Source organism: Lissotriton helveticus, chromosome 1_1 (genome assembly GCF_964261635.1).
Source record: "Lissotriton helveticus chromosome 1_1, aLisHel1.1, whole genome shotgun sequence".
Lineage (NCBI taxonomy): Eukaryota > Metazoa > Chordata > Amphibia > Caudata > Salamandridae > Lissotriton > Lissotriton helveticus.
The window spans coordinates 98,216,967-98,235,917 of NC_136057.1; positions in this window are offsets into that span (position 1 = coordinate 98,216,967).

Consider the following 18,951-nt stretch of genomic DNA (forward strand, 5'->3'; position numbering starts at 1 on the left):
GCACTGTTCTGCTACTGTCTATGTCCTCAGACTAGTCAATATTATTGTTAATGTTCTTAAGTTCTTTCTGAATTCACTGCATCTCTAGGATTATTTCTAAGTGAGTTAAATGAATCTGTGTGTTCGCTGAGGCTATGTAGGATCAAAAATTGACAAAAGCTCGTCACACTTTCAGTAATTGTAAGGTTTACCCCAGGTGTGTTTGCAATTTGACAAATTCACTTCTGACATTCATTGCAATGCCCATTTTTACTCTGTGTATGTTAGTTGATGTATCCATAGGTTTAATAACTGACAGAAGGTATTCACACATTCACTGCACCTGAAAGGTTTTTTCTCTGTGTGCATTAACTGATGAATCCTTAATGCGAAAGATTTCTTAAAGGTACTTCTACACTCACTACAGTTGTATGGTATTTACAGAGTGAGTGCAAGCTGATGTCTACATAGGCTTGATAATTGACTACATTTATTCACACATTCATTGCACTTGAAGGCTTTTCTTCTGCGTGTGTTCGCTGATGCCTGTTTAGGATTGATAATGGACTACAGCTTTTCAAGCATTCATGGCATTTAAAAGATTTGTTTCCCCTTTGTGAGCTCGCTGATGATTTCTTAATGCTGAAGAGTAAGTAAAACTACTGCCACATTCATTATAATCGTAGGGTTTTTCCCATGTGTGTGTTCTCTGATGTGTGTGGAGGTTTGAAATTTGACTGAAGCTCTTCACACATTCACTACAATGGTATGGTTTTTCCCCTGTGTGTGTTCTCTGATGTGTGTGGAGGTTTGATTGTAACCTAAAACTACTTCCACATTCACTGCAATTGTATGGTTTTTCCCCAGTGTGTATCCGCTGATGTCTCCGGAGGTATGTTAACTGACTGAAGCTCTTTATACATTCACTGCATTGGTATGGTTTTTCCCCTGTGTGTATTTTCTGATGTGTGTGGAGGTTTGATTGTAACCTAAAACTACTTCCACATTCACTGCAATTGTATGGTTTTTCCCCAGTGTGTATTCGCTGATGTCTCTGGAGGTCTGTTAACTGACTGAAGCTCTTTACACATTCCTTACAATGGTATGGTTTTTCCCCTGTGTGGGTTCGCTGATGTATTTGGAGTTCTTGTAACCGACAGAAGCTCTTCACACATTCACTGCAATGGTATGGTTTTTCCCCTGTGTGTATTCTATGATGTCTATGGAGGCTTGATAATTGACTGAAGCTCTTCACACATTCCTTGCAATGGTATGGTTTTTCCCATGTGTGTGTTCGCTGATGTGTTTGGAGTTTTGATAACGTACTGAAACTCTTCACACATTCACTGCAATGGTATGGTTGTTCCCCTGTGTGTAATCTCTGATGTGTGTGGAGCTGTGAAATTTGATTGAAGCTCTTTACACATTCCTTGCAATGGTATGGTTTTTCCCCTGTGTGTATTCTATGATGTCTAAGGAGGCTTGATAATTGACTGAAGCTCTTCACACATTCCATGCAATGGTATGGTTTTTCCCCTGTGTGTGTTCGCTGATGTGTTTGGAGTTTTGCTAACGTACTGAAACTCTTCACACATTCACTGCAATGGTATGGTTTTTTCCCTGTGTGTATTCTCTGATGTGTGTGGAGCTGTGAAATTTGATCGAAGCTCTTCACACATTCACTGCAATGGTATGGTTTTTCCCCTGTGTGGGTTCGCTGATGTTTTTGGAGTTCTTGTAACCGACAGAAGCTCTTCACACATTCACTGCAATTGTATGGTTTTTCCCCTGTGTGTGTTCGCTGATGTGTTTGGAGCTGTGAAATTTGATCGAAGCTCTTCACACATTTCTTACAATGGTATGGTTTTTCCCCTGTGTGGGTTCGCTGATGTTTTTGGAGTTCTTGTAACCGACAGAAGATCTTCACACATTCACTGCAATGGTATGGTTTTTCCCCTGTGTGTGTTCGCTGATGTGTTTGGAGATGCTTTAACCGACTGAAGCTCTTTACACATTCATTGCAATGGTATGGTTTTTCCCCTGTTTGTATTCGCTGATGCTCTTTTAGGGTTTCTAATTGGCTAAAGTTCTTGACATATTCAGTGCAATTGCACGATTTTTCTCCTGACCGTGTTTCCTGAAGGGTCAGCATAGTTAATAAATAACTTGCGTTATTTTCACATTCCCTGTATGTGTGTGATATTTCCGATTTAACAAAAAAATACAAGACTCACTAAATACCTGCCACATTCATAATATCAGTAAGGCTTCCTTGTGGGTGATTGCATCTTTAGATTGGATAATGGCTTCGCATGCTTGTGGGTAAAGCTTAATCTTCCTTCCGGTAGGTGCAAATTGGGACAATACTCTGTACTTCAGAGAGCAGATCTCCGCTTTCCTTTAGCCTTCAGTTGTTGGGCTCTACTTTGTTGTGCTTTTCCCTGGTGCCTGTGGTTTGGCTAGAAAGAGTTAACAATACACCTAGAGCACTGAAAGCTGGTCTGGTGCCAGTTTAGGTAGCGAAGCACTGCTCTAGCCATATCATGATGGTGAAGCGACTCGTAATGTGTACAGCTACTCCAAAGAGTGTCCCGGGGCAAAGCACAGGTCAGAAAGAATGTAAATCCGGTTGTTTCAAACATGGACAAAAAGCCAAGTTTTCAACCTTTTTTAAAACATTTTCATGTTACTAACAGCTCAAAGCTGAAGAGGGAGTTTGTTCCAAGCCATGGATCCCAAATAGACACGAGACCTTCCTCCAACTCTCATACCGGCCTCATGATCAAAGCTGGTGTTGGATTCTTGTTTATACAGGAGGTGGTTTGTCAGTTTTGTTGCCTTAATTTTGTAGAGGTCATTTGTTCGTCTTGGGGTGTCGAGGTGCAGAGCTCAGACTCGGACACTCACTGAATTGCCTTTGACTGCTTCTTCCTGGATCTGTCCTCTGCCTCTGATTGCACTGATGTTTTTGGAGCTCCTTATTTTTGATAATTTTTGCAGGTTTGATGTGTTATCTTCATTATTCATAATCAATCCGTGAATTTAAGACCTATTTTCTGTTGGATGTAAAGAAATGTAATATTACTAAACGCAAATGTAATACAATGTGAAGACACAATATTTAACCAGCTGGATAAGACATCTCTTCTCTACCATATTTGAAATTTAGTAAGGAACATTTTACCATACATGGATATTTCATTAAAACTGTGGTTGAACATGTCACATCTTATTTACTTCTGGAAAGGCAGTGATTTACCATTGTTCAGAGTAAATTACTAAGCAAAGGGCAGCTACAGAGCACTCATGTGCTACAGGTACAGTTTTGGGTAGATACACATGGATAAGATTTCATTTAAACAGAACAGATTGTGGAAAAAGAGAGGAATCAGGAAGCGCTGCCGTTAATTCAGTTTCAGGAAGTATCTACCTTAGGTAGCTCTTCAGGAAGTGTATAACAAAGGTAACTCTTCAGGAAGTGTATAACAAAGGTAACTCTTTATGAACTGTATAACAAAGGTAACTCTTCAGGAAGTATATATGACAAAGGTAACTCCGGACATCTTTTTCCACAATGCTTTCCTGTTCACACTGGATCAGCTCAAATGCCAACTGCCGCCTTTACCTTGCTTGTTACTAAAGACAGGGGTCCCTGTTTACACAGGGTGGTCACTCCTTGACAACAAGGGAGATGTCTTCAGTCTTCTAGTCTGTATAGAATGTCGATGGTCAAAGAGTTTCATTTCAGAGTTTCGTTCCAGGATAATCTAAAGTCCTGGGGACACAGCACCTATCTTTATAGTAAGGAAATAGGCTGGATTACCCGCTAGGCCCCTCCTATGGGTGGACCTGGGAAGGGGTGGTTACACCCCTTTCCCTTTGTCCAGTATCGCGCCAGAGTGGGGCTGGAGTTCCCCAGTAACTGGTTTGAACCGGGCTATGCATGGAGCATCTTGTGTGCCCCAGGCAGTGTCTGGAAAAGCATTGTTCCATTCAACCCACCCTGCCCCAGTACACAACAGGCTGTCTGGGGAGGTGCTAGTACCTCCCTGTGAGAAGTTGGCCTGATAGGTGAGGTTTCCAATTCTGGAACCACCTGTTATCAGACCAAACAATCCCTTATGGTGTCTGGTTGTAAGTCAACCTTATTAGACAAGCTATCCTAGGGGTAGCATGGACTAAGCAGCCTAAAGGCTTAACTTAAGAGGTCGTGTTAAGCGAGCTGTTTTACCACATACAATCCTGTAATATCAAATGAAAGGACACCACACAAGTATATATTATAAAAATATATGTATTTATTACTAAAAACAATCCCCAGTATTCTTTATGAATAAAGGGGCACAAGCGTTAAATCAAAAGCACAGTTTAAACATACAAAGTTGCACAATTATGGATGAGGGCGGGGGGCCACTCAAACCATATACTAAACAAGTGGTATAAGAGATACCAATCGAACAGTGGTTAGGCCTAGGGCCTAGGGAATCGCTGGGAGCAGTCAGGACAAGCAGTGCTGAAGTCGGGAAAAGCCCGCGGGATTCGGGTGCAGTGCAGAAAGCGCACGCATGCACCAATGTTAACCAATGGTGCGTAAAAGTTATAAAGTTAAAGTTTAAGGACACTTCCGCTGAACCTAGAGGAACAAAACTTAAGACACAGACCCTAGAGATGTGTACCAGTGTGGGAACACCGGCGGAGCAAAGTTACCTCACCCACAGGAAGCGGGTGCACAGGGTCGAAGTTGAGTCGGGTTTCGTCACGCAGGCTCTTGGTGCTTGAAGCTGAAAGGGCTGCAGGCGGGGTGAAAGAGAAGTGTCCGGTGGAGTCCAAGGGTGGACTCAAGTCGAAAAGTACCTGAAAGCAGAGGGGACAGAGTCTGGGTCACTCAGCAGTGACCAGGGTGGAACCAGGACGGAACCAGGCAATGTCGGGCGCAATCAGGTGGTCGTCGAGGAGCTTCTCTCCGCTGTCACGTGGGCTCTGGGGCATCTATGACGTCCAGGAGCAGGTCACGATCTGTCCCACGCAGGCTCTCGCCGTCGGCGCTGTCGGCTTCAAGATTGGAGCAAACAACACTTGGCAAAAGCAATCCACGCGGAACCGGGAGATTGCTTCTCACTCGAACCAGGAGGGTCAGAGTGGGGGCTCCTTTTCAGGGGAGCTGGTGCAAATCTGGGGCAACCAGAATCGCAGGTCGAATTTCAAGTTTCGTCGGCACAGGGGCCACAAGCCGGCTGGCAAGTGACCGGGCCAACGCGTTGAGCCAAAAGAAGCAGAAGGGCCCCACGCAGCACTCGTCGAGTGTGGAGGGCTGAACTTCGGTGCAAGTGTGGCTCAGGGTTGGGGCTTCTCAAACCCCGGTGTACAGCTTCGAGGGTCACTCGTGGGCTGCACGGTCAGCGTCTCGTGGTCTTTCCAAGATGGCGTGCCCCACGCTTCCGGTCGCCTCCACGGGTCTCAGCTCTGCAGGGACTGTGGATCGGGCTGTTGGAAGGCAGGCAAGCTTGATCTCGTCAATCTCTGTCGCTTGAGTTCCGGCGGGAACTGCGACAAAGCAGACGTCGATGGCTGGATGGTGCCTGTTTGCACAGGGTGGTCACTCCTTGACCACAAGGGAGATTCTTCGGGCTTCTACGTCGAGTAGGATGTCGAAGGGTCCAGAGTTTCGTTTCTTATGTTTCATCAGGATAATCTGAAGTGTCTTGGCACTGCTCCCACTCTAATTCGAATCTGGGGGGCTGGATTACCTGCTAGGTCCCCTCCTATGGGTGGGACCCAGGAAGGGGGTGGATACACCCCTTTCCTTTGATCCAGGCCGCCCTGGCACGAGGGCTGGAGTGCCCCAGAACCGGTTTGGCCGGATTATGCAAGGGGCAGCCTTGTGCGCCCCAAGCAGTGTCTGGTTTCTTTCAAACCTCCCTGCTACAATCCACTATCTCCTGTCTGGAGGGTGGTAACACCCCCCTGCGACAGGAAACCCTTTGTCCAGGCCCCATTTGGCTGAGTTTCGGTCAGCTGCAGGGGGTCAGACTCTTGTCTGTGGCAGAGGCATCCATTTTGTGAATCTAAGGCCTTTTTAGAAATTAACCGCATTTAAGTAAAGTAACATGTCTTACCCCTCTAGAGGGGTGGAATGCTATCCCCGTCGCCAGAACTGGCGAGGGGATAGTATCGTATGACACCTTACACGACATGTTTTGATAAAGCCAAACCAAAGTTGCTATATAACCGCGAGGATTATAATGCACTTAAGAGTATATGGTATGGCCTTATCCTGAAACAGCTTAGGGAGTTGTTCCAGACGGCTGCAGACAGGCTCAGCTCATGCTAGAGCTCCATCTCACATTAAACCACGCACTCTGCCTCCAGGATTGATGAGGCCTTCCATAGGAGTGGCTCACAGGTTTATATGTGTCCAGATATAGGTTTAGATATAGGTATACCATATCTAAGTAAGGGGTGAGTGCACCACCTTACCCCAGCTGAGTGATCAGCCAGTTGTGTCAATTTAAGAACCAGCCAGGGGTGGCAAAAGATATGCTGCAGCCCCTGGTAGGCCTTGGTGGCACCTATGCCCTGGGCACCTATAGTGCATTATACAGGGGCTGACAAGGAGTCCATTTCCAATTGTGGTATGTGCCTATAGCACATGTATTATTAATTTAGTGAGAGAACAGCAGGCTGGGGGTCTGATCAGCAGGCCCACAGCCTCAGTAGTCGAAAACCAGTGAAGCAAAAAGCAAAAATTTGGGGTGACCATAGGATAGCAGACCCTACTCTCCTACACAACCCCCCCCCAAACGCAGGGACATTAAACTAACCTTGACCAGATAAGTCTTCATGTTCTAAGTGGAAGTACCTGGAGAGACCATCTGCATTACCATGGTCAGTCCCTGGGCGGTGCTCCACTGTAAAGTCCATCCCCTGTAGGGAAATGGACCACCTGAGCAGTTTGGGATTTTCACCCTTCATCTGATTGAGCCACAAGAGGGGCTTATGGTCTGTCTGAACTAGGAAGTGAGTTCCAAACAAGTAGGACCTCAACTTCTTCAGGGCCCAAACCACAGCAAAGGCCTCCCTCTCAATGGCTGACCAACGTTTCTCTCTAGGGGTCAGCCTTCTGCTAATAAAAGCAATGGGCTGGTCTTGACCATCTTGATTAAGTTGTGGGAGCACAGCTCCCACCCCCAACTCAGAAGCATCTGTCTGTACAATGAACTGTTTGGAGTAGTCAGGACTCTTCAGGATAGGTGCAGAGCACATGGCCTTCTTCAGGTCATCAAATGCCTTTTGACAGCTAACTGTCCACTGAACCTTTTTTGGTATCTTCTTGGATGTCAAGTCATTTAATGGTGTCACTATAGACCCATAGTTCTTCACAAACTTTCTGTAATACCCAGTCAGGCCCAAGAAGGCTCTGACTTGTGTCTGGGTAACTGGAGGAGCCCAGTCCTGTATGGTCTGGATTTTGCTCTCCAGTGGTTGAACTTGACCTCCACCTACTAGGTGGCCCAAGTATACAACCTTACTCTGCCCTATCTGGCACTTGGTGGCCTTGATAGTCAGGCCTGCCTTTTGCAGGGCCTCCAAAACTTTCTTCAGGTGGATCAGGTGATCCTCCCAGGTGGAGCTAAAGACAGCAATATCGTCTAGATACGCTGCACAAAAGTCATCCAACCCAGCAAGGACTTGGTTCACCAACCTTTGGAAAGTGGCAGGTGCATTCTTCAAACCAAAGGGCATTACCACAAACTGATAATGTCCACTAGGGGTAGAGAATGCTGTTTTGGCTTTTGACTCCTCAGCTAGTCTGATTGGCCAGTAGCCAGCTGTCAAATCAAATGTGCTCAGAAACTTGGCAGAAGCCAATCTGTCAATGAGCTCATCTGCTCTTGGAATGGGGTGAGCATCTGTCCTAGTGACAGCATTGAGACCCCTGTAGTCCACGCAAAATCTAATTTCTCTCTTTCCATCTTGGGTATGAGGTTTTGGCACAAGGACTACTGGGCTGGCCCATGGGCTCTCTGATGGCTCAATCACTCCAAGCTCCAACATCTTTTGCACCTCAGCCTTGATGCAATCCCTGACATGGTCAGGTTGCCTGTAGATCTTATTCTTCACAGGCAGACTGTCACCAGTGTCCACCACATGGGTACACCAGTTAGTCTGGCTGGGTGTGAGTGAAAACAAATGCCTGTGGGCTTGCAAAACTTGTCTGCAGTCCATCTGTTGCTGGTCAGTGAGGCTGCCCGCCAAGGCCACTCCATCAACTGAACCATCATCAGGGTTCTGGGAAAGCAGGTCTGGGAGAGGGTCACTCTCTTCCTCCTGATCCCCATCTGTGGCCATGAGCAAGCTCATGTCCTCCCTGTCCACAAATGCTTTCAAACGGTTCACATGGATCACCCTGTGAGGGCTCCTAGGGGTTCCAAAGTCAACCAAGTAGGTGATTTCTCCCTTTTTCTCAATGATAGGATCGGGTCCACTCCATTTGTCCTGGAGTGCTGCTGGGGCCACTGGCTCCAGTACCCACACCTTCTGTCCTGGTTGGAACTCTACCAGTACAGCCTTTTCGTCATGCCAAGCTTTTTGTAATTCTTGGCTGGCCTCCAGGTTTTTGGATGCTCTCTCCATGTATTCAGCCATCCTGGAGCGGAGACCAAGTACATAGTCCACTATGTCTAGCTTAGGCTTTTTGAGAGGTAACTCCCATCCTTCCTTCACCAAACACAATGGACCCCTCACAGGGTGGCCAAACAAAAGTTCAAAAGGGCTGTAGCCAACCCCCTTCTGTGGGACCTCTCTGTAAGCAAAGAGCAGGCAAGGTAAAAGAATGTCCCATTTCCGCCTGAGCTTCTCTGGTAATCCTTTTATCATGCCTTTTAGGGTCTTGTTAAATCTCTCCACAAGCCCATTGCACTGTGGATGATAGGGGGTGGTAAACTTGTAGTTTACTCCACACTCCTTCCACATTGCCTTCAGATAGCTAGACATAAAGTTTGTGCCTCTATCTGACAGTACCTCCTTTGGGAAGCCCACTCTTGAGAAAACTGCAATGAGGGCTTTTGCCACCACAGGTGCTGTGGTGGTCCTCAGGGGAATAGCCTCTGGATACCTGGTGGCATGATCCACTACCACCAGTATAAATCTGTTCCCAGATGCTGTTTAGGGGTCCATTGGACCCACAATATCAATTCCAACTCTTTCAAAGGGGACCCCCACCACAGGTAGTGGTATTAGGGGGGCCTTTGTTGTGCCACCTGACTTACCACTGGCTTGGCAAGTGACACAGGAGCGACAAAACTCCTTGACATTTTCTGACATGTGAGGCCAGTGAAAGTGTGAAACAAGCCTGTCCCACGTCTTGTTCTGGCCTAAGTGTCCTGCAAGGGGAATATCATGGGCCAAGGTAAGAAGGAACCCCCTAAACTTCAGAGGTATAACCAACCTCCTGGTCATGCCAGGCTTGGGGTCTCTAGCCTCTGAGTAAAGGAGTCCATCATCCCAATACACAGTATGGGTACCTTGGGCATCCCCAGCAGCCTCAGCAGCAGCCTGCTGTCTGAGGGGTTCAAGGGAAGGGCAATCTAATTGAGCCTGCCTCAGGTCTGCCCTTGAGGGTCCCCCTGTCCCCAGAAACTCAACCTGGTCAGGTTCAAGTTCCTCAGAGACAGTCTCCTCTTGAACTGCAGAATCAGTTTCCTCTGAAACTTGATCCTCAACCTGGGGCAAGGTGGAAGGCTCAGCCTTTCCTCTCTTGCTCCTTCTCTTGGGTTGTGGTTGGTCTATTGTTCCAAGATCCACCACTGGTTCAGGAAGGCACTTCTTAGCCTGAGACCTTGTCACTGCAAGGACATGAGCTGAAATCCCTAGCATTTCTGCATGAGTCCTGTACTCCACTTCTGACCAAACTGAGCTTTCAAGATCATTGCCTAACAGACAGTCTACTGGGAGGTCTGCACTCACAACAACTTTCTTTAGGCCATCTACCCCTCCCCAGGAGAAGTTCACAACTGCCACACTATGGGAAGTAGTGGAGTTGCTTGCATTGGTCACTAGGTAAATTTCACCTAGTACAATCTGTCCAGGGTCCACAAAGTCAGGTGTCACCATTGTGACACTGGCACATGTGTCCCTGTAGGCCTGAGCCAGTTTCTCATTGATTAAAGGCGTCTGCCTATATTTGCCGAGGTTACTGGGACTCACTGTAGTGGACAAAGCTAGGTCCACATCATATAGGAGAACTGCCTGAGTAGGGGTTCTGACTAGGCCAGATCCTACTTCAATACCCAGGGTCAACCCTGCTACACCCTTGGACTGTGTTCCACCACTGCTTACTGGACTAGGGGTTGCAGTTGCTTTAGGAGCTGTAGTGGTGGGGACTGGATTTGTCTTGGTGCATTCACTGCCCCAGTGTGAAACTGATTTGCAGGTATTACACCAAGGTTTCTTTGGGCCATTGTTCTTCTTCTTCTTGTTTCCATTTTGGGAACCACCCTCCTTATTATTAGTTTGGGGGCCTGAAGACTTCTGGTCTTTTTCTTTATCTTTCTGATTTCCACCCTTCTGGTCTGTTTTCTTCTGGTCACCACCTTGGTTCTGGGGTTTCTGCTTAATCCTTGTTCTGACCCATTTGTCTGCCTTCTTTCCCAATTCTTGGGGAGAGGTCAGATCAGAGTCAATAAGGTATTGATGCAACAGCTGGTTTGTACAGTTATTAAGGATCTGTTCTCTCATGATAAGATTGTACAATCCTGTATAGTCTGAAACTTTACTTCCCTGCAACCAACCCTCCAGAGCCTTAGTGGCACAATCTACGAAATCAGTCCAGTCTTGAGTCTGTGCTTTTTGGGTGTCTCTGAACAACAACCTGTATTGCTCAGTGGTTAGGCCAAACCCTTCAATAAGAGCACTCTTCAAGACAGAGTAGTTTTTGGCATCCTCAGGTCTAACTGTGAGGAGCCTGTCCCTCCCTTTCTCAGAAAAGGAGTACCATAAAATTGCAGCCCACTGATCCTGAGGAACCTGCTGTACCATGCAGGCTCTCTCAAGAGCAGTCATCCATTTGTGGATGTCATCCCCTTCCTTTTAGGGGAACACAATTTTTGTCAGGTTTCTATTATCATAGCTCCTGTCTTTTTCTCTAGGAATGTTGCTGCCACCAGTGGCATCTAAGCCACACAATTTCCGCTCTCTTGCCAAGGCAAGTCGAGCTTGAGCCAAGGCTACCTCCTCCCTCTCTATTTGGAGTTTGACAGCCCTCATTCTGGCCCTATGCTCTGAGAGGCAGTCATACCTCTCTGAGATTCTCTTGAGGCACTAGAAATATGAGAGTCCCCTGAGGGAGATCTCACTCTTCTGTTGCCTGGGAGAATGATATGGTGGGATCTGGGGAGGTGCTGGCCCTCTCCATTTCCCAGTAGGTCTAAATTGGCCTGGTTAAGCCTGGCAACTAGGACCTGGCTACCCCTCTGATCCTGTTTTTCTGGGTCCTCTACATCTGAGTCCTCCTCCTCCTCCTCTTCCTCTTCTTCTCCCTCCTCTGGAGTGGTATCAGTTACAGGGGGGTTTACTCCATCTCCTGACTCTAAGGGAACTTCATTCGCCTTCTCTAAGTCAGCCTGTTCTAGAATGGCTATCAGGATAGGACAGGTGGGACTTCTGCCCCTTTTTAACCCTCTTGAGATGCACAAGGCAATCAAGTCCTTTCGGGTTAATTTGTCATAGCTGGAAGTTGCCTGGGTAAGGTCAACTGTCACAGGAGCAGACCCTGAGGCTTTTCCTGTGTCAGACATGACTCTAGTGTGGTGTAAGTGATGCACCTACCTACACTAAGTGTTTCCCTACTGTACCTTGCTAGTGAGTTGTAGTCAGGGTGTGCTAATCCCTTTAATCTACAACTACTAAGTTCAGTAGAACTTAATATGCTAAGCTTTTGATTTATATGTACCTAGAGGTACTTGATGTGATCTTTCAATTTGATAAAAGATTGCAATGGTAAAACAACAGCAAGCTCAAATCCGCACCACTGCTCACCAATGTGAGAAGTTGGCCTGATAGGTGATGTTTCCAATTCTGGAACCACCTGTTATCAGACCAAACAATCCCTTATGGTGTCTGGTTGTAAGTCAACCTTATTAGACAAGCTATCCTAGGGGTAGCATGGACTAAGCAGCCTAAAGGCTTAACTTAAGAGGTCGTGTTAAGCGAGCTGTTTTACCACATACAATCCTGTAATATCAAATGAAAGGTCACCACACAAGTATATATTATAAAAATATATGTATTTATTACTAAAAACAATCCCCAGTATTCTTTATGAATAAAGGGGCACAAGCGTTAAATCAAAAGCACAGTTTAAACATACAAAGTTGCACAATTATGGATGAGGGCGGGGGGCCACTCAAACCATATACTAAACAAGTGGTATAAGAGATACCAATCGAACAGTGGTTAGGCCTAGGGCCTAGGGAATCGCTGGGAGCAGTCAGGACAAGCAGTGCTGAAGTCGGGAAAAGCCCGCAGGATTCGGGTGCAGTGCAGAAAGCGCACGCATGCACCAATGTTAACCAATGGTGCGTAAAAGTTATAAAGTTAAAGTTTAAGGACACTTCCGCTGAACCTAGAGGAACAAAACTTAAGACACAGACCCTAGAGATGTGTACCAGTGTGGGAACACCGGCGGAGCAAAGTTACCTCACCCACAGGAAGCGGGTGCACAGGGTCGAAGTTGAGTCGGGTTTCGTCACGCAGGCTCTTGGTGCTTGAAGCTGAAAGGGCTGCAGGCGGGGTGAAAGAGAAGTGTCCGGTGGAGTCCAAGGGTGGACTCAATTCGAAAAGTACCTGAAAGCAGAGGGGACAGAGTCTGGGTCACTCAGCAGTGACCAGGGTGGAACCAGGACGGAACCAGGCAATGTCGGGCGCAATCAGGTGGTCGTCGAGGAGCTTCTCTCCGCTGTCACGTGGGCTCTGGGGCATCTACGACGTCCAGGAGCAGGTCACGATCTGTCCCACGCAGGCTCTCGCCGTCGGCGCTGTCGGCTTCAAGATTGGAGCAAACAACACTTGGCAAAAGCAATCCACGCGGAACTGGGAGATTGCTTCTCACTCGAACCAGGAGGGTCAGAGTGGGGGCTCCTTTTCAGGAGAGCTGGTGCAAATCTGGGGCAACCAGAATCGCAGGTCGAATTTCAAGTTTCGTTGGCACAGGGGCCACAAGCCGGCTGGCAAGTGACCGGGCCAACGCGTTGAGCCAAAAGAAGCAGAAGGGCCCCACGCAGCACTCGTCGAGTGTGGAGGGCTGAACTTCGGTGCAAGTGTGGCTCAGGGTTGGGGCTTCTCAAACCCCGGTGTACAGCTTCGAGGGTCACTCGTGGGCTGCACGGTCAGCGTCTCATGGTCTTTCCAAGATGGCGTGCCCCACGCTTCCGGTCGCCTCCACGGGTCTCAGCTCTGCAGGGACTGTGGATCGGGCTGTTGGAAGGCAGGCAAGCTTGATCTCGTCGATCTCTGTCGCTCGAGTTCCGGCGGGAACTGCGACAAAGCAGACGTCGATGGCTGGATGGTGCCTGTTTGCACAGGGTGGTCACTCCTTGACCACAAGGGAGATTCTTCGGGCTTCTACGTCGAGTAGGATGTCGAAGGGTCCAGAGTTTCATTTCTTATGTTTCATTAGGATAATCTGAAGTGTCTTGGCACTGCTCCCACTCTTATTCGAATCTGGGGGGCTGGATTACCTGCTAGGTCCCCTCCTATGGGTGGGACCCAGGAAGGGGGTGGATACACCCCTTTCCTTTGATCCAGGCCGCCCTGGCATGAGGGCTGGAGTGCCCCAGAACCGGTTTGGCCGGATTATGCAAGGGGCAGCCTTGTGCGCCCCAAGCAGTGTCTGGTTTCTTTCAAACCTCCCTGCTACAATCCACTATCTCCTGTCTGGAGGGTGGTAACACCCCCCTGCGACAGGAAACCCTTTATCCAGGCCCCATTTGGCTGAGTTTCGGTCAGCTGCAGGGGGTCAGACTCTTGTCTGTGGCAGAGGCATCCATTTTGTGGATCTAAGGCCTTTTTAGAAATTAACCGCATTTAAGTAAAGTAACATGCCTTACCCCTCTAGAGGGGTGGAATGCTATCCCCGTCGCCAGAACTGGCGAGGGGATAGTATTCCAAATCGTATGACACCTTACACGACATGTTTTGATAAAGCCAAACCAAAGTTGCTATATAACCGCGAGGATTATAAGGCACCTAAGAGTATATGGTATGGCATTATCCTGAAACGGCTTAGGGAGTTGTTCCCGACAGCTGCAGACAGGCTCAGCTCATGCTAGAGCTCCATCTCACATTAAACCACGCACTCTGCCTCCAGGATTGATGAGGCCTTCCATAGGAGTGGCTCACAGGTTTATATGTGTCCAGATATAGGTTTAGATATAGGTATACCATATCTAAGTAAGGGGTGAGTGCACCACCTTACCCCAGCTGAGTGATCAGCCAGTTGTGTCAATTTAAGAACCAGCCAGGGGTGGCAAAAGATATGCTGCAGCCCCTGGTAGGCCTTGGTGGCCCCTATGCCCTGGGCACCTATAGTGCATTATACAGGGCCTGACAAGAAGTCCATTTCCAATTGTGGTATGTGCCTATAGCACATGTATTATTAATTTAGTGAGAGAACAGCAGGCTGGGGTCTGATCAGCAGGCCCACAGCCTCAGTAGTCGAAAACCAGTGAAGCAAAAAGCAAAAATTTGGGGTGACCATAGGATAGCAGACCCTACTCTCCTACACTCCCTCGACAGGAAACCCATTTTCCAGGCATCCCTTGCTGGAGTTTCGTCCAGCAGCAGGAGTTCAGACTCGTGTCTGTGGCAGCAGCATCAATTTTGCGATGCTGAAGCTCTGTTTAACTTTAACCGGGTAAAGCAGTAACATACATGTCTTTTCCCTCTAGAAGGGTGGAATGCTACCCCCGCTGCCAGAATTGGTGGGGGGGTAGTATTCCAAAGTGTTTGACACCTTACACCACATGTTTTGATAAAGCCACACCAAAGTTAGCATTTAACCATGAGACAGAGAGAACTCCTGAGGCGGAAGCCGGGAGCAACGAGCATTATTTTAAAATTGTATTTCTTGTGTGTTTTTAACTTTACTTACCTGCCAACACCCTCGCTAGCACTCCCCCTGCACAGCCAACTTGAACGCTGTCGCAGGGCCGCCACACTTTGTGACGTCATTCTGGGGAAGCCTGGTCAGGCTACGCCCCCTCCACAACAGGCTACGCCCCCCTTGCCTTGATAACGCGCCAAAATCCGAGCGCTGACAGACAGAGAGAACTCCTGAGGTGGAAAGCCGGGAGCAACGAGCATTATTTTAAAACTGTATTTCTTGTGTGTTTTTAACTTTACTTACCTGCCAACACCCTCGCTAGCACTGCCCCTGCACAGCCGACTTGAGCGCTGTTGCAGGGCCGCCACACTTTGTGACGTCATTCTAGGGAAGCCTGGTCAGGCTACGCCCCCTCCACAACAGGCCCGCCCCCCTTGCCTTGATAACGCGCGAAAATCCGAGCGCTGACAGACAGAGAGAACTCCTGAGGCGGAAAGCCGGGAGCAACGAGCATTATTTTAAAATTGTATTTCTTGTGTGTTTTTAACTTTACTTACCTGCCAACACCCTCGCTAGCACTCCCCCTGCACAGCCGACTTGAACCCTGTCGCAGGGCCGCCACACTTTGTGACGTCATTCTGGGGAAGCCTGGTCAGGCTACGCCCCCTCCACAACAGGCCACGCCCCTTCCGTTTTTTCTTCTACTTAAACCATGTGCCTTCCACGTCCGCGCAGCGGACGGGCGCAGCGGGCGCGCCGGTGGCGCGCCAAAGGCAAACGCCCGTCTGCGCCCGTCCGCGCCAGGACGGGCCTGAGGGCATGCCACGCTGATCATCCCATCAGATACTCACCTCAAGCACTGAGAGATTTTCAGAACACTGCCATATTACCATCTTCTATGGCTCTGCAACACATCTCCTCTGCTGGTCTTACGCGCCCCGACCAACCCCTTGCTGACGGTCGCCTACCTCCAGCCACGCTGACTAGGAACTCCATGTCCATCAGGGTATCATATTTGAATACTCGCTCGCTAGTGAGACATTCTGAGGACATTTTCATCCTGCTTTCCAGTTCTAACCCTGATATACTTCTACTCACGGAGACGTGGCTTACTTCAGAATCTCTGCCAGATATCCTGGTGGCCCTCCCCCCCTATTATTACATTCTCCACGCAGACAGTCCCGGCGACCGGCCCGGGGGTGGGGTAGCGGCCATCGTATCTAAACGCCTGAATTCTATCTCCTCCTACTCTCTTCCCCTCCCTGAGGTGGAGAACCTACTCATTAACGTACAAACGAATACCGGCCCTCTTACTTTCCTCCTTTTATATCGGCCTCCACACTGTATGCCATCTTTTTCCACCATCCTGAGTGAACAACTGTCCTCCCTTCTTACACTGCACTCCCGCTTTGCTATCTTTGGCGACCTAAATTACTGGTTTGGCGACACTAAAGCCGGTCCTCATGCCACCGAGTTCTTTGAGACTCTTAAAAATCTGAATCTCGCCCAACATGTCTCCCAACCCACTCATATTAAGGGACACATTTTGGACCAGATTTGGACCTGCAACCTGGCGCTGTCCCCACCAGACATACTTCCGTGTGCCTGGTCTGATCAACACCTGGTGGACACCACCATCACAGTTGTCGGTCAGACTCCTGCCCCCCTGATGGCTGGTGGCCTCTCCCGTAAATGGAGCTCATACGACTCCCAGGGCTTCCTCACCGCCCTGGCCGACTCCTGCCCAGTCATTCCCCAACGACATTGATGGATTAGAACAAGACTTCGCCTCCTGGCTAGAGTGCGCTAGTGATCTGTTTGCCCCCTTAGTCAAATTTCCCTGTACCAGACACCGGAATTCTCATAGGTGGTTCTCCGACGACCTTAAAGCCCGGAAACTAAAAACACGCCAGTTAGAACGCACCTGGAGACATGACTACTCTGACTTAGCCAAACAATCTTATCTGGCCGCCCGCAAAGACTTTAAAACAGCTATCCGCTCAGCCAAAATGGAACACTTCTCCAACAGGATCTCCCTGGCAGTCGACAAATCCAAGGAGGTGTTCAGAGTCTTGAATGAGCTAACTACAGACGACAGAACCCTCCCAGTCCAGACCCCCACCCAGGAGGCCTGTGACACTCTGAACTCCTTCTTCCTAGAAAAAATCTCAACAATCAAAAAATCCATCCCTCCACTTCCCCAATTGCCACCACCGGACAATTCTTTTAACAACCCCTTGACCCTCACCTCCTTTCCTGCTCTAGATTCCACCTCCTTGGCGGAACTAGCCACTCGCGTGAAATCCGGCTCTCCGAACGACTGCTGTCCACCATCTGTCCTGCGGAGCATTTGTCTTAACTTACCAGACAGTGTCTTACACCTAATCAACAGATCTCTCAGCAGCGGCATCTGTCCTATCTCCTTTAAGGAGGCCATCCTGGTACCCCTTCTAAAAAAAACGGGTGCTGATATGTCGGAGCCATCAAACTACCGCCCCATTTCCCTCCTCCCTTACTTTTCCAAACTTATGGAGGCCCATGTCACCCGCTGCCTGTCAAGCTTCATAGAATCCTCTTGTTATCTCGAGCCGACTCAGGCTGGCTTCAGACCTGCCCACTCCACAGAAGCCGTTATCTTGGCAGTTCTTGACACACTCAGGAGTAACGCGGACGCGGGAATCCCCCAAGCCCTCATCCTACTGGATTTGTCTTTCGCGTTTGAAACAGTGGATCACAACATCCTTCTCCACCGTGTCGAGCAGGCGGGCATCCAGGGCGTTGCTCTTGATGGGTCAAATCCTTCCTTACGGGAAGAACACAGGCGGTCCGCCTAGGTCCCTTAACTGCCAAACAAACCCCCACGTCCTGTGGTGTCCCCCAGGGCTCCTCCCTTTCCCCGCTCCTCTTTAATCTTTACCTTCGACCACTCATTCAGTCACTTTCGAAATGGGATATCGTCACTTATAATTATGCTGACGACCTACAAATCATCTTTTCTCTCAATTCACCACATGCCATCAAAACCTTCCACGGAGCCATGATTCACATCCAACTCTGGATGAACCAGAACCAATTGAAGTTGAACCCCGGTAAAACTGAGCTCCTCCTCCCTGGACTCAGTCACACCTACTGGGGTTCACAGTTCTGGCCTCCAGAGTTCTGCTCCCCCCCCCCACCCCAGTAAAAACAGTAAAGAGTCTGGGTGTCATCATCGACACCGAGCTCTCCCTCAGGGCTCAAGTTGGAGCGGTGGTCTCCTCTTGCATGTATCAACTCCGGAGGATCCGTAAAGTTTGTTACCTTCTTCCCCGGCGGCACTTACCCAAACCGTCATTTCGCTGGTACTCTACCGTTTGGATTTTTCTAATGCCATCTACCACGGTCTGCCGCAATTTCTGATACAACGTCTTCAAGTTGTCCAGAATCAAGCGGCCCGCTTGATTCATGGAACCCCCAGATGGCAATCAGCTAAGCCTCTGCTCACGAGCCTTCACTGGCTCCCAGTCGATCGAAGGGTCGCCTTTAAGGTGGCATGCCTCGCCTTCAAAGCACTTCACTGCCCTGGTCCCGCCTTCCTAAAATCCCTCATTCGCCCTCACTGTCCCACACGCAATCTCCGATCAGCCCACCGCGATCTGCTGATCACCCCCAAGAGTAAAACTAAGAGATTCGGCGGCCGCCGTTTCTCCTACCTAGCTCCTGTGCTTTGGAATCTCCTCCCTCTCTCAATCAAATCCTTCCCCTCCCTCCTGAATTTCAGAAAAATGTTAAAAACCCACCTTTTCCCCATCTCTGGCTAGAACTTGTCATCTATGCTTCCCCCTCATTTGTTTCTGTCTATCAGCGCCAGGAAGCTTCGGTGTCAGTGCGCT